Genomic DNA, 16261 nt, shown 5'->3' with positions numbered 1-16261 from the left:
TATAACCAAGTTTACTCTAGTCAACAGGTTTAACATCTAGTTTGCAAGTGTTCTTATTTACTTGTATCGAAGTCAAATAATTTACGAACTACAATATTACAAAACATAAGTGACATAAAATAAGGCCTCAAAGGGGCAAGAATGAAAACAAACAAGTATCTGTCATTTTTGACTGACTGCAAAGTGTGAAATTGAGCATAGTAGGATATGGCCATCCATTACGACCAACAGATAGAGCATCTATACCAGACACCACTTCCTTTGCTAATGCATATTTACCTATTACACCGGGTCAGTCTGGATTACCTATAATTATAGGCAATTATTAATTAGAAATGCTTAACACTTTCCTTGATTCTGAGAAAACACTCAGATGTGTGTGAGGGGTTCGCAAAGTCTATGTTCAGCAAAAGCCTGGTTAATGAAAGCAAACATCACTCTTGCTTGAATTCTGTCCCATCAGCATCACCCACAAGTTGTTTGCTTTCTATGTGCTGCCTAGGCAGAGTTTGAGAAAAGGAAAAAAGGCAACACAAAACCCTGGCAGCTAAAGGTTGAAAGGGTTTTGTGGTTTTGTTCCATTGCTCTAAATTCCTCTGGCATTACTGCTCAACTCTTTGGGATCATTGCAGATTTAATTCAGCTGCCAATTTTAAAAAAACTAATGCAAAACACAAGGTCTCCAGAAAGGGGAGGGGAGAGTTTCATGCTGAGAGAAGAAAAGCAATCAAAAGAATAGGGCAGGGAGAGAAAACGTTTCCCTAGTACCTTGGAGGAATACATTGATTGCAGGTTTAGGGGCATCCATTTGAGAAAGCTAGAGCACAGCCCATCTTAGCTTTGCACAAGTATTCGAGCAGACAGGAACTAATTAAAAAACCATAATACCAACCTCCAGGCCCTTCAAGTGTTCTTTTATTAATGAATCAGAGGGAGGCAAAGAGACAAGCAGCAAATGTTTCTCTTGAAAGATGTCAATGCAGTCACTTCAGATGGTACTAAAACTGGACCTAAATCAAGCACACGCACATATAAGAGAGAAAAAGAAAGAAAAAAGAAAGAGAAAAAGAGAGCTAGAGGACTCCCTGTGCAGGATCGTCTTTTTATATTTTAGAGAAGGGGGGATCAATTGTGCCCATCTAGGGGCCTTTGGACTGCAACTCCCACCATCCCTCATTATGAGCTATGATAGCTAAGGCTGACATGGGTGCAATTTAACAGAAATGACAGGGCCACAGCTGCCCAACAAAATCTGGAAGACTACACAGAAAAATGGGCAAGCCTTACTCTCCACTTGGCAACACAATGCATACTCTTCACAACTTAACCAGTGTCCACCTCGACAGCAACTGGACAGTGACACCCCAATGGTAATCTTCTTCCCTTCTCCAGAAATCCAGGTGTCTCTGGTAAACTAGGTTTATTAAGAATCTCTAGAAAGCAATGTGAATATGCCTTTATAGTTTAGGTCAAAAGTTACAGTCCTCTATTGACACTTAGAAGAAACAGTTTACATTTCTTGTAGCAACCCAACTTTTCTAGCCACCACACTCCTGACAAAACTTTTTGTTGTTCTTCATCAATTTTCATCGAGTTATTTCAAACATACAAACATAGTTTTCACATTTGCTAACAAACATAGTTTTCACATTTGTTTTTGACCTTTCAGCCAAGAGTGTCGATTCCTTCCAGCATCATCGCTAGGAGAACTGATGTTGTTTCAGGTGGGCATTGTTATTTATTGTGCTTACACCAACCACCTAGAACTCTGCTTTTATGCATCAACTAGCAACTGATCAACACCCTCTAACTGTCCTGCCTGATTTGAAAGAGACAACTCCAATTAATCCCCCGTCATCCCATTTTTTCAGCTGTGCTTAAAATATCCCATAATCTTTTTCCTACTCTCATTTTCCTTCTTTGCTCACATCTTACTTCAACTATTGCAAACTGAATTGAATTCAAAGTGCAGAAGTAGGAGAGACAAAGGGGTGAGATAATAACAATAATAATAATCTCACAAAATTTCACATCTGATGTACATGGATGACCTGAAGCTATATGGGAAAACAGAAAGATGAAATCCAGTCTCTGACCAACACTGTCCGAATTTTTAGCAATGATATCAGCATGGAGTTTGGCTTGGACAAATGTTCGACAGTGGCATTGAAGGAAGGAAAAATCATTGAAAGTGAGGGCATAAATATGCCCAATGGCCAAACAATAAAGTGTCACCAGCCAGAGGCCTATTAATATCTGGGCATATTACAGCTGGACAACATCAAGCATGAACATGTGAAAACTGTGGTCAGCAAAGAATACACACAAAGAGTCAGAAAAATTCTCAAAAGCAAGCTCAATGGAGGCAACACCATCAAGGCCATAAACACCTGGGCCATAACTGTCATAAGATATACTGCTGGCATTATAAATTGGACACAGGTGGAACTGGACAATTTGGACAGAAAAACAAGAAAACTCATGACCATTCATCATTCACTGCACCCTCGCAGTGATGTTGACCGGCTATATCTGCCTAGAAGATCAGGTGGCAGAGGAATCTTACAAGTAAAACAAGCAGTCAAAAAAGAAGAACATGCCCTGGCAGAATATGTAAAGCAAAGTGAAGAACCTGCTTTGATTGAAGTCAAAAATCAGAAACTCCTCAAAGCACAGCAGACAAAAAACCAGTACAAGAAAACTGCACTACAAACTAGAGCTGACAGCTGGCACAACAAAACATTGCATGGAAAGTTCCTTGACAAAATTGAAGGAAAAGCTGATCAGGAGAAGACCTGGCTCTGGTTCACAAATGGGACCCTGAAGAAGGAGACAGAAGGCCTGATCATTGCAGCCCAGGAGCAAGCCATCAGAACAAATGCAATTAAGGCCAAGATCAAAAAATCAGCTGATGACCCAAAATGCAGACTGTGCAAGGAAACCGACGAAACCATTGATCATATCCTCAACTGCTTATGCCTCAAGTACCACCTCCCTGCAGTAAAGAACTGGTGGGATCACAAACCTGCAAAGGTCGTGGAAAATGAACACACAAAGATACTGTGGGACTTCCGAATCCAGACTGACAAAGTTCTGGAACACAACACACCAGACATCACAGTTGTGGAAAAGAAAAAGGTTTGGATCATTGATGTCACCATCCCAGGTGACAGTCGTATTGACAAAAAACAACAGGAAAAACTCAGCCTCAAGATCAGGACCTCAAGATTGAACTTCAAAGACTCTGGCAGAAACCAGTGCAGGTGGTCCCGGTGGTGATGGGCACACTGGGTGCCGTGCCAAAAGATCTCAGCCGGCATTTGGAAACAATAGACATTGACAAAATTACGATCTGTCAACTGCAAAAGGCCACCCTGCTGGGATCTGCACGCATCATCCGAAAATACATCACACAGTCCTAGACACTTGGGAAGTGTTCGACTTGTGATTTTGTGATATGAAATCCAGCATGTCTATCTTGTTTGCTGTGTCATACAATAAAATAATAATAATAATCTTTATTTATACCCTGCCCCATCTCCCAAAAAGGGACTCGGAGTAACTTACAATCATGAAATAAAACATATTAGATAATATAAACAAAATATATAGCATCAAATTAAGAAAAAACAAAAAATTAACTCAAAACACCAATAAAGAATTCTTATATAAAAGCATTATGAACATTAAAAAATCCCAGCCATTGCTATGGTAAAATAAGTAATAAAATCTGATGGATGATTATTAGGTATTCTTACATTTCGCCATTGGCGAAAGTCTGTGCATGTTGGAAGGTATGTTAATTGTCTATTGTTATCAGCTATCATGCAGGTAACACATAACTACTCCCATGAGTTGGTTTACTGATTAGTAACTTATTTCTAGGAACTGTTAGTCAAGTTCAGACCATTTCTTCCTTGCAGGTCAGAGAGTCTATGCTCTTGAATTGCAATCTGGAAAGCTGGGAGTAGATTTTCATCTCATTTATACCTTTTATTCCAGTCTGCTTCGGCTTCCCTTTCTCCTTGCCCTGCAGTTAAGGATTAAGTGAAATGTCATGATTTATTGGTTTAAGAACCTGTCCCTCCCTTTCCGAAGTGAAGCTACACAGAGAACACTATGATCTATTGAACCAGTTTCCAGTGATAGGGTAGTAGAGAAATTATAATTGAAGAACTGCTTGGAAACCGGGATATCAAGCTTTTTGAGAAATCATGTTTTAAACTGCAGTACACTATGTAAAGTTAGCACACTGGAAATTGATGGAGCAAACACACAACAAGGCTCATGATCAAGCTGATTAGATATGACAGACGTGGAATGAGACACAAGTTTTAACCAGGTGGCCAAGCAGCCAGTGGACATAGCTTTTACTGTTCCATAATGAAAGCCTCCCACTAGAAGCTAATCACAGAATTGCACTAGAGGACCAAGAGATTACTACAGAGGTCCTCTCTGTCAAAATCCTTATGACTAGGAAAAAATGACCACCTCAGTCACACTGGAGGACCAAGAAATTCCTAAAGAGCAGTGGTTCTCAACCTGGGGTCCCCAAATGTTTTTGGCCTACAACGCCCAGAAATCTCCGCCAGTTTACCAGCTGTTGGGATTTCTGTGAGTTGAAGGCCAAAAACACATGGAGACCCCAGGTTGAGAACCACTGCTACAGAGAAAGCTTTAAGCAAATAATAATCAAATGCAAAAAAGTCAAAAACAAGAACGTAGCTAGTCTAAGAGGGTTATCATATGTCCTCCTTTTCCTGGACACATCCTCTTTTGCAGACCTAAAACTTCTGTCTCAGCAGCTTCTTAAATGTCTGGGGATGTTTATAATTTCCACTGCCGCTTTGCCTTCTGTCCAGCGATGCCACCTCTTCATCTCCATCTCACTGGCTCCACTGAGAGCTCTACCAGGAGAAGAGAGAGGAGCCAACCTGGCAGAGCGCTCAGAAATAGGAGGGAGGGAGAAGGGGGGTGAATCCAGTGGGAGAAGGTGAAGTGGCTGGGGGAGGTGGCTTCAAAGTCTATATAACCGTGAAGGGGGGATGAAAGCGAGAGGGTGACTTGGTGGAGCATTTGTGACGCAGCTGCTGGAACAGGTGGGGAGAGGGGAGGCAATGTTGTTATTCAAATACAATGTGGGTTAGGGATATGCCATGGAACAATTCTCATCTATATATATAAAAGAGTGATGGCATCAGGGCAGCGGACAAATCAACAAAACTACAGGCCCCCCAACCTCGAAATTTGACAACACAACCCATCATTCACGGCTCTAGGTTGATACAGCAAAAAGAAAAGAAAAAATAAAGTCCTAATTACAGGGAGAGGAATAATAGGTTTTATCCAATTGCTGCCAGTTAGAAGGCTAAGCTCCTCCAACTTGGTCTCCTAGCAACCCAATAAAAATAATAAAAAACACTAAAAATAATTGAAAACACTAAAAAATTAATACAATAAAATACTATAATAACAGAAAATAACTAAAAATAATACAAGAAAATAATAAAATATAATAAATAAAAAGATAACTTACAATAAAAATAATTTAAAAATACAAATAACGTCAAATAAAAATTACACAACAATTTTTAACCAATACCACCACCACTTTGCCACAGCAACGCGTGGCCGGGCACAGCTAGTACCTTATATAGTAGGGGTATGTAAAGAAATTTGTCGGAGATTGAAGAAGTCAATCAGTAAATGTGTGCTTTAATTTGCTTTTCAAAATATGCTAACCCCAGGTCTAATCAGAGAGAAATGGTGTCACCTTTGGCTACTGTAAGCACATCTACTTCTTACTTTATACTGCAATGTTTTACTTTTATTGACAATCTTTTTAATAACATTTGTATTCTACATTTTTTAACTCAGACAACTGTATAGACTGTTTTGACCTGTAGATAATATAAGGCATTATTTCAAAACATCAACTTCATTGAATTATCCAGACCTAACTCCCTTCTAGTCCTCACTTCATTCTTAAACTGAAATACTTCATTAAATATATTTTTAGCCTTCCCCATTTCATATATACTCCGTAGCACACCAACAGCTTTGTGATTTCACACTTTGCTGTTTTGCGCACACTCTAATTAACATATATAATCCTCAAAATACCTGCTAGTTTTTAAAAATTCCATGTTTTTGTGCCAGAGTCACATTTTCTCTTGTGAATTGCATGAGCCAGTCTGCCAAATTGTTATATGCTATTATCTTCCTCTTTTCCTTTAATAGCTTTTACTACCCTGAAAGGAGATGAATTTCTACTGTTTGTATGGTCTCCCTACTGCATTCGGATCACTGATCATTCAACTTTTGTTATACACAATGAAGGTGCAGTGAATAGTGTACACAACTTGCCTTCCTTTTCTTTTCTTTTTTGCTTCATCAAAGCAATCTCCTGTCCTTATCAGAATGCTTATTTTGGTCCTCTTTGTCACAGATCTTCCTTTTAAGCTTTATCTCATTATCTATTTGAATGCTCGTCCTGTGTTTTGGTGCAAGTATTCTATTAACTGGATGCAAACATTTCTGGATACTAGATGAACCATTATGGAAGCCGGGAGGACAAGCAGCAACTTATCACAATCTAGTGGTAAGTGCACGACCACAGTTCCCTTTATTCTTTTTCAGCAGTTACTAGGCAAACCAGTTACAAATGATGAGAGCTGTAGTCTACTGCTTTCGGAAAGTGCCAGATTGGGAAAGATTGCTCCAACATAACTCCAATTTTTAGTTTTCCCCTTCAACTCTTCTACTTTTTCTATAATTCCTAACTAATCTTCTATGCTTTGGACTAGAGCAGTATTATTTAGCTGTGAAAAACTCTACACCATACACAGTGCTTGAAAGTTCATTCTGTTGAAAGAGAGGACCCCTTGACTTTCTTAAACAGTATAGAAAATAATGTTATCCATTTTGGGAAAGAAAGCATTAGCAGATACAAATGCAATAGCCTCCACTGCAAGGTTGATTGAGTATTCAACAGCAGACACTGGCTAATTTCTCCAAATATAAACATTTGCACATATTGCTGACCATTTTCTTTGTGGTCCAGCTGTCATTCTGCTTGACTCCCACGTGGATGTGGCATCACAACTACAACAAAACTGGCTTACTTTGCACTCTATGTGTCTTTTTATTCATCTGCAAAAAATTGACTGTTTTTTGTTGTAGCTTTTTTGGTCTTTATAATTAACACTCTGATGTCCAGAGAGTTTTAAAAATGTAAAACATGTTTACAATGTTTGAAAGAGAACAGGTTTTGGCAGTATTGTGTGCTAAAAAATGATTTCACATTTCACTTTTTCATTGCTATGTACTATCTGAGTCCACTGGCAATCTTCTACAGCAGGCATGGGCAAACTAAGGCCCAGGAGCCGGATGCAGCCCCCTGGGTGATTATTTCAGGCCCTCCTCATTTTCCTTGTTCTCTTGGCATAAGGACATGGTGGCCAGCCGCATCTTTATGCCAAAAAGATGAGGGAGGAAGGGACGCAGCAGCTGAGAGCCCTCCGGAGCACTCTCAGCCACCACCTGTCCTGCCTTCCTCCTGGCATAATGCCAAGGCGACAGCCCGAGGATAGGGGGAGGAGGATCAAGAGGAGGATTGGAAAGGAGGACTGGGGCTGTTGCTGTGTGTCTTGCCTTTCTCCCAGCATAATTATGGGGTGAGCTGCCCTGTCCTTATGCCAGGAGGACAATCTGAGGATGACCCAGGCCCTGCCCTTCCCCCTTCTGGCTCTGTCCTCTGCTGGGCCCACCACACCCCACATGTGCCAGGCCCCCCTCCCTCCTGGCCTGGCTTCCTGGCCCAATCCACGAAAAAAGTTTGCGCATTTCTGTTCTACAGTGTTGTCTTCTATTTCCCATATTCTGTAAGAGGCATTACTTTCTATAAAGTTCAATACCCCAAACCCAGGTAACTCCCATTTAAGATTAATGTTATATATAGATCTGCCCTTGAAGATTATTAATGAAAATATGGTGGCTTATACTGATTGCATCTGGGCACTACAACCATTCTAGAAGTTGAGCATCTTTTAGATGGAATTCCAAAATCCAAAATACCCCAATATCCAAAACTGTCCACATAAGTGACTGAAACAATTACTGCTTTTTTTCCTGATGGTTCAATGTACACAAACTTTGTTTTGTGCAAAAAAAAGTATATAAAATTAATCAGGATTTGTGAATAAGACAAAACATAATTGAATTTCATGTTTAAACTTGGATCTCATCTCTAGGATATTTAATTATTCTAAGGCCCTTTCCACACAGCTGAATAAAATCCCACATTATTTGCTTTGGATTGGGGTATATGGCAGTGTGGACTCAGATAATCCAGTTCGAAGCAGATATTGTGGATTATCCACCTTAATATTCTGGGTTATATGGCTGTGTGGAAGATACATATTTTCCAAACATTCTTAATTCCAAACACCTCTGGTCCCACACATTTCAGATAAGGGATACTAAACCTTTGCTAGCATTCTATCGTAGCCATTACTTTCCAGTACATCTCTAGTTGAATTCATACTGCTTGTGTTACTGACAGTGCCCCTCACAGCTGTATGCCACATTTATTCCTTCTCAAGATTCAAGGCCCTGCTCCAAGAGCAATGAGTCTTGCCTGGGCTCATTACCTTATCTTTTCTGCAATCATATAGTATTAGATCATATCTTTTCATTCTCTATTTCTGCTATGATAATGTGTCTTTTCAAAGCTTTAACGTTATCTCTTATCATAGTTTTATCTTAAATATTTGTAGTATGAAGTGGAATTGCTCCAAGAAAAATTAGAAGGCTGTATGCTGGTGAATCTAGTCTAACTGATGCCTAATTGGTATTATCTTTCCCCTTCAAGATTTTCAAATGTTTGTTTCAAACTTTGCTGCTTTTGATAGATTGTCTTATTATGCTGGTGCTGGTTTTTATTGATTTTGGATTTGATTTTATTTTTCTTAGTTGCTTAGCTTCTACCTATTCTCTGCCCTGGGAGAAATAAGCTACACAACAATTAATGATCTTATATGTTTGCAGCTTCTTGTTTTGGCTTCCAAATGGGAGGTGCATGAGTAACAGGAATCCAAGCCGCTCACCTGCTGTACAATTATGAATGGTTGGCTTGGCCTGTGACCCTTTGATGGTGAGAAAGGTGGTCAGGCATATGCTTGACAATGAGGATATATAGTTGGGATTAAGGTCTCTGTTAATCATTGTCAGTAGTTTTCAACCTGAATGTCTGTGTTCACTGAATCGGGGTGACAGTGTTACCACAAAGATATATGGAATGTCTACATCCTCCCATTGTTGCTAATGCTTCTCTTCATTTGGAAATACCATTGTCCTGTATTGGTTTGGAACTTTGCTTGCACATGCCATAATCTCATCCTACTGTATTAACATGGCTCCAAATTTAGCTAGGCTGACATCTACCGTTACATTCAATCAAATACTGTCAGCCCTCCATGGGGGCAGGGAATAAAGGAACTGCCATATTTTTAACCTGAGAGAATAACTCTCTGGGAATTTCTAGGTCTTCCAGCAAGACTCTATTATTGAATCCCACCAGAAGCTGACCACAGAATTGCACTGGAGGACCCAGAAATTCCAAAAGAGGGCAGCATTTTAACAAATCTGTGAATAATCAAATCCACAAATGTCAAAACCAGAAATGTGGAGGAATGACTGTACAAATATTACAACTATGAGAGATAATTCCCCGCTTCTGAATTGCAAAGCTTTTTGGCCCATTCCCATTTTTACCCGACAATCTATGCCACCAACTTGATAGAAGAATGTAGAAATGAACCTGGAACTAAGATCTGGATCTACCTAGTGATACGGTAGATTCACACTGAGCATAATGAATCCACTGAAACTTGTATTGTGTTACTTGTGGAATACGGACTTATTGGCCACGGATCTCAAAAGAGAGATACTTTGCAGGCTAGATGGAGATTCCCCAATCCAATTGCCTTAATCTGAGGAACCCCTCAGTGGTGCAGTGGGTTAAACCCTTGTGCTTGCAGGACTGATGACTTGAAGGTTGGGTTGCTGACCTGAAGGTTGCCGGTTCAAATCCAACCCAGGGAGAGCGCGGATGAGCTCCCTTCTATCAGCTCCAGCTCCATGAGGAGACATGAGAGAAGCCTCCTACAAGGATAGTCAAAACATCAAAACATCTGGGAGTCCCCTGGGCAACATCCTTGCAGACAGCCAATTCTCTCACACTAGAAGAGACTTGCAGTTTCTCAAGTCACTTCTGACACGAAAAAAATCTGAGGATGAATGAATATGACTTGCCCAAGGTCATCTAATGGGTTTCCCCAGCAGAACAAGGATTCAAATCCTGGGGTGCTGTGTGATTTCTGGCTGTATGGCCATGTTCTAGCAGCATTTTCTCCTGATGTTTCACTTGCATCTGTGGCTGGCATCTTCAAAGGATCTGATGGTATATATACTCTACTTGCTTTACTGCCATCAGATACTCTGAAGATGCCAGCCACAGATGCAGACAAAACATGAGGAGAAAATGCTGCTAGAACATGGCCATACAGGCTGGAAACCACACAATTCCCCAGTGATTCTGGCCGTGAAAGCCTTCAACAATACAATAGATTCAAATCCTGGTTTCCAAGGTTATAATCAAACATTGAAACCACTATTTTTTTAAAACTGATTTTAATTTTTTAACTAGCCCACACCTGGTCTATAGGCAATCTAAGAGCATCCCTCTTAAAGAGAAACATCCTAAAATGTATCACTACACCATGAAATATATCATACACATGCAGCTTCTGCATTTTGCATCATCAAGTTATCAGGAACAAACACATTTCACCAATTGTTTTTCCAAAGGTCTATTTGAATAGGCAAACAGATTTCTGACATCACCTGTCTCACATATTCACAATAAAGTGCATGACTTAGAGTCTAAAGGCATTCATTTTTCATTTTGACAAGAGAAGCTGACATTTTTGTAGTGAGAACTCCAGAAATAGAGGAATCTATTTCAGTTTTACTTTTCTGTACAGCCCCATATGGTGCTTCCTGTAGTCACTTGTGTCCTCAATTCAATTCAATTTTATAATTCATGAACATTTTATATATAACATTTCTCAGATAAAAAACTGGAATATGTGAGGCCAAGCAACATCTGGGTTTGGTCAAAATGGCAAAAGTTATGAAATGAGGAAGGGCATACAATCTACAAGAGGCTGCAGAGGTTTTCTTTTTGCCTGAGTTCACAGGGATGGGCAAAATTCCCACTTCCCCGCTTCCAGACTAATTGAGTACAAACTATTTTTGTTGAATTCAGTTCACTAGTTACCGAAAAACATAGGATGAAGACTAAATATAAATCACTGTATATAATTCCAAAGGCAGTCGGAAACAATTTGCAATGGAGTTCTTTGATTGCTTCCTTGTTTATTCATTCATTCATTGCATTATCTCCAGCGGGTTCAAACACTGGACTATGGCTCTGGAGACCAGGGTTTGTATCTCGACTCAGCCATAGTAACTCCCTGGGTGACCTTGAGCAAATCACACTCTCTCAATCTCAAGGAAAGGAAAGAAACTCCTCTATGAACAAATCTTACCAAGAAAACCCCATAAAAGTGTCATCTTAGGGTTGCCATAAGTTGGAAATTAATTGAATGCACACAATATATATGATACAGTTAGATCGATCTGCTTTACTTTTAATGTTATTTCTGATAGGGAAAATAAAATGAAAGGACATGTGTCCTAAATAAATGCCATTCTACATCATCAATCAAGATGGGAGGAGAAAGAAAGAGAGAAATCAGATACATCAACAGACAATTCAGGACCGGGGGGGAGGGATTCCCTCAGCTTAGCCCAATGCTATCTAGTTGCTTCTCATTGAGGACTGCAGACTTGAGCAGTGTGTGATTGAATTTCACAATGGAAAGAAATTGTATTTACACTGAACATTTCTAGGACTCAGCCACCATTCAAACATCATTATAATTAATTCATTGAACTGAAATGCTCCCAGGAAAAAAATCCTGAAAATCCTGAAAAAAAATGCTCGTAACATTCAAAAGAAAGAATAAGATTACATATATCTAACTTCTTTCCCAGATGATTGACAACTACTAGGCTGCATTTCAATTGCATGCCATTATCTCTTTAAGATGACTTTTCAGACTCAGGTGAAAACTGTGCAAGTCTTTATACTGGAAAGGGCAAATGCAAGCCAGCCATCAATCTCAAAGCATTTTTAAAGCAACTACCCTTTGGAAAGACCAACATCCTTGGAAGTTCTCTGCCTGATTCAATGCTTTTGTGACTTACAAAGTGCTGAGTCCCAAGTGGAGAGAAAGAGAGTCCAAATTACCTATGGTTGGGCAGATTCAAATACCTGCAAGCAGAGGAGGACACCCAGGATGGAGTATGGAAAGGGATGTGTGCCCAGAAGGAGAGGATGATATGACAGTTTCTGGGGCGAAAGCCACAGCAAGAAAAGGGAAGGCCAGCTAGCAGGAGGCTGCTGCAGAAGAGAAGAGATCAGGGCAGCAGTGTGGAAACATAAAGAGCAGCCTCAAATTCACCCCACTGAGTAATGCCACAAAGCTAGGAGGCAGCCACATGGAACTGCCTCTCTAGTACCACCCAGTTACCAGGATTTTTATCATCATGTTTGTATCCTGCCTTGCAATGACTCATTTCATAAACTCAGGTTCCACAAGTTTTCTGGTTCAGCCCTGGAGTGTCTGACAATGTGGCAAGTACAAGGAGGGAAGGAGCTTTCTGAGATTCATCCCTGAACAATGACACCTTTATGCTAAGGAACTGGTTTATTTGTTTTGTTATTTTGAATACTCATCTCCTGATTAGTCCCAGGACTACAGTGATCAGGGAGGTGAGTTGCTTGTATACATGGAAGCGAATGACATTTAGGACAGGCTGTTACACATAACTTTTGAAAGGCCAACTACATGCATTATGGCAGATCCCAAATTTCACACGGCAAACAGTTCCCATGTCTGAACTGGATGATCATGATTCGGAACTCCGCCTAACTATGTTTTGCTAAAACAAACTTCAACTGTTTATATCTATCACTCTCACCCATCTATTTTGTAACACCACATCATAGTTTTAGAGGGCTGAGTCTTTAACTGAGAGGATCTTATTCATGACCAGATCTAATTTGGGAAGAGGAAGGCCCAGAGCCCAACCTTAATTTCTACTTGTGTCATGATTCCACTTAGGAGAAGCAGGCTTGTGCTGCTTAGGAGTATCTGTGCACTGGAACTTGGACCATCTAGTACAGATGTTGCATACTACAAGATTCTTCAGAACATTCAAACTGACTGCTGTTATCTGACAGGCACATCTGTCATCACCTCTGTTTTGGTTATAGCTTCTGCACTACTTGACTGTAATAGTATTTTATAGATTCCATGCTCAGAAGACCCAAGTCATTGGGTAAATAATAAATAAGTATGTATAGCAGTTGAATGCTCTTTATTTGTTGCAACATGCCTAAGATGCTTTTCCCTTACTGTAGCCTATAATTTTTGCCATGGCTTATGGCATGTACACTACAGTATGACAAAAATGTCTACTGTTACTATGCTGAAGGCTAGTGTCACGATCCTTTATTTTTGCTGTACAGGTAATGCTTCTAAAAGGCTTCCCATTCATAAAATGTGCTTTGTAAGTTTAGTAGGTTTTACATTCTCCTTCTTTAGAAGCAGTCATACAGTGATTCAAATGATGCGAAGTACAGAAACTGGCCATCAGGAAACTATGGGAAAAAAATCTCACAGTTCCACAGCTCATTCATTTTACTTAAGTGATAGAAAACAGATACAATTCCCTCCAGAGAACATATCTATTGATAGCTTGTGCATCTGTCAGAGGTCTGTCTTGCTTTCTTGTACAGACATAACCAACAGTTACACTGAATAAAATTCCATTAGCACAGAAATGATTAAACACAAATTCACACAGGAACACATCTTGACACAACACATGTGATAGCAGCAATGCTTCTGCATCCCAACCATCCTCAGTCGATAATTATATTTGCACAGTGCTTCTTACCATGCAAACAGATTCGGCCGGAGGCATGCAGGGGGTGATCACAAAGCATGACATATACAAGGTGGCATAAATGGAGCCTCTGGGGCCAAGGCTCTCCCCTGTCAACCTGCATATCTTCCTCTAGATGTCAGGACGTGACAGCCTCCCACCATTTTAATTTGGCTTCATTTGGACAGGAATCGCTCCTCTTCCCTCTGGACTCTGAGATAATAAGACAATCAGCTGTTCTGCTTGGGATGACATTTATTGCATCTGATGTACAGCAAGCCATGATGATGAATTCTGCTATGCTTATCCAACACAAAGAAAGATTAAGGGTGAAAATGAGGTTTTCTCCCAATCTCTTCAGAACAGTTCACTACTTTTCAGCATAAAAATGTCTCACTTTAAAACCAAACTGGATTGACATTTTTTTCATAACTCTCCAGATTTCATGAGTATGGGATGTTGTTGATTTTATGCTTTAAATACAAGTTTGTTATGAAAAACAGTGTTTATTTTCCTGTTCAAATGTCATATGTACATATATATAACCCAAGCACTCTTTTAAGCAGTGGTGCCCAGGCTAGTGAATTTGCATCTCTCCTTACCATGTATTTCTGATGTGCTGTCTGATGCAAATTCTCAGAAAGAGGTGATAAGACTTCTAGCAATGAGAGCCACTAGGATGAGTCACAATAAAGAAGTGGGATTACGTTGGTGGTAGGTGCCAAGCTTTCTCCATCCCCGCCTGCAATTATTCCACATGTGTAGGCAAGCGATTGTAGTTGCAACCGTATTGGGGGAAGGAGCTGACAAGCTCCTTGCACTATCTCATTAAATGTAATCGTTTAGAGAGTGAGCTCTGGTAATCATAGTTCCCTAGAATCAAAGCCTTTTTAATCAGGATGGCTTAGAAAAAGCTACTATTTGGAAGGAGGGGACTGACACTTATTTGATATAAACCAGTGGTGAAGAGAATGTAGATCTCCCCATGTTGCTGGACTGTAGCTCCCATCATCCTACACCATTACAACTATTCTGGCTGGGGCTGATGGGAGCTGCCACCCAGCAATATCTAGAAGGCCACACTTAGCACGGTCGATACAATCAAGGACAGATTCAGAGAATTGCTGGAAACCAATGTGGTGGGAGCTGCTAGAGTATCAGAAATATGTAGAATCCAGTAGCAAAAAGAAGTGAGCACAAAATGGGGGAAAAGAATCTAGCAAAGTAGAAGTCAACATTATGATTATTAGGTATGAGTGGAAATTTAATGTATTCTTTAATCTCATAGTTATGTCTGTTTGTATTTTAATTCTATGTAACATCCCACCTTGGAGAGGTGAGGGTACAAAATAAAATTTATTTAATTATAGTTTTGTCACTGTTGTTAGTCCCTTTTCCATATGTAAAATATATACAAACCTATAAGAAAAATGAAGAAAAACATTCAATCATAGAAGGATCTTCCCTTCCATAAGAGTGAACGTTTGGTTTGAGGGAGAAGTATGACATTATGACTGACATTATGGCCATATTGACTGAAAAACAAGTAATTTGCACAATAAAATAATTATATCAACTACAGAAGTCTACCTGATATCATACTACAGAATTTATTCAATATTATTAATCCCTCTAAGAGAAAATAATTAAGTGAGATGTGACTGAAGAGAAATGGACATGCAGGCAAATGTAGTAGAGACATTTTGTTAGATCCATTGGCTTCAGTGCAGAATACTGATACAACTATTGAAAAATCCAAGTAGTGACCACTGAAATGAAGTTGCCCCTTCTCTTCCAGCTGAGCAGGTATTGGTGTTGTGCATACTTGTTCACCAGAAGAAGAAAAACCCAATAAAAAGCAGCACAAAAATGGGACAGTGTTACAGGAAAACAAGTTTACTGCCAATCTGACAATCCTAGTAGAGAACTTTCCATCTGGGAAGCTGCACATTCTGTTCCTATTTCCTGACGAAGTTAGGATCATCCTTATGGCTTGCATTACATGCATTTAGTAAACTTCCTGGCTGAAGCTGCTCTCTCTACAGCTTATGGTGGTTTCTGCCTAGACATGGAACAAAAGTACTATAGTCCTACTCATGATCATGTCATTTTAGAAACATTAGCTTTTTTAAACTCACATTTGAAATATTCTTTATTTCTATTTCTTCAGAAATGTCAACCA

The 16261-nt window shown here is 39.7% G+C and overlaps 1 protein-coding gene across 7 annotated transcripts in view; it reads right to left on the bottom strand.

Moving 5' to 3' along the window:
• The window catches only part of baiap2 (BAR/IMD domain containing adaptor protein 2), a 152894-nt gene that overhangs the window by 119471 nt on the left and 17162 nt on the right, over window positions 1–16261 (bottom strand). The window contains exon 2 of one of the 7 annotated variants that reach the window (XM_062974017.1): window positions 893–1010. The exons of the other annotated variants lie outside the window; for them this stretch is intronic. The gene's annotated coding sequence lies outside the window, so the exon portion shown is untranslated. The remainder of the gene's footprint in view (window positions 1–892; window positions 1011–16261) is intronic. 7 annotated transcript variants of the gene reach the window in all.

Source organism: Anolis carolinensis, chromosome 2, assembly GCF_035594765.1.
Source record: "Anolis carolinensis isolate JA03-04 chromosome 2, rAnoCar3.1.pri, whole genome shotgun sequence".
NCBI lineage: Eukaryota > Metazoa > Chordata > Lepidosauria > Squamata > Dactyloidae > Anolis > Anolis carolinensis.
The sequence above is the reverse complement of the archived record's forward strand: the minus strand, read 5'-3'. Positions and strand labels throughout refer to the sequence as shown.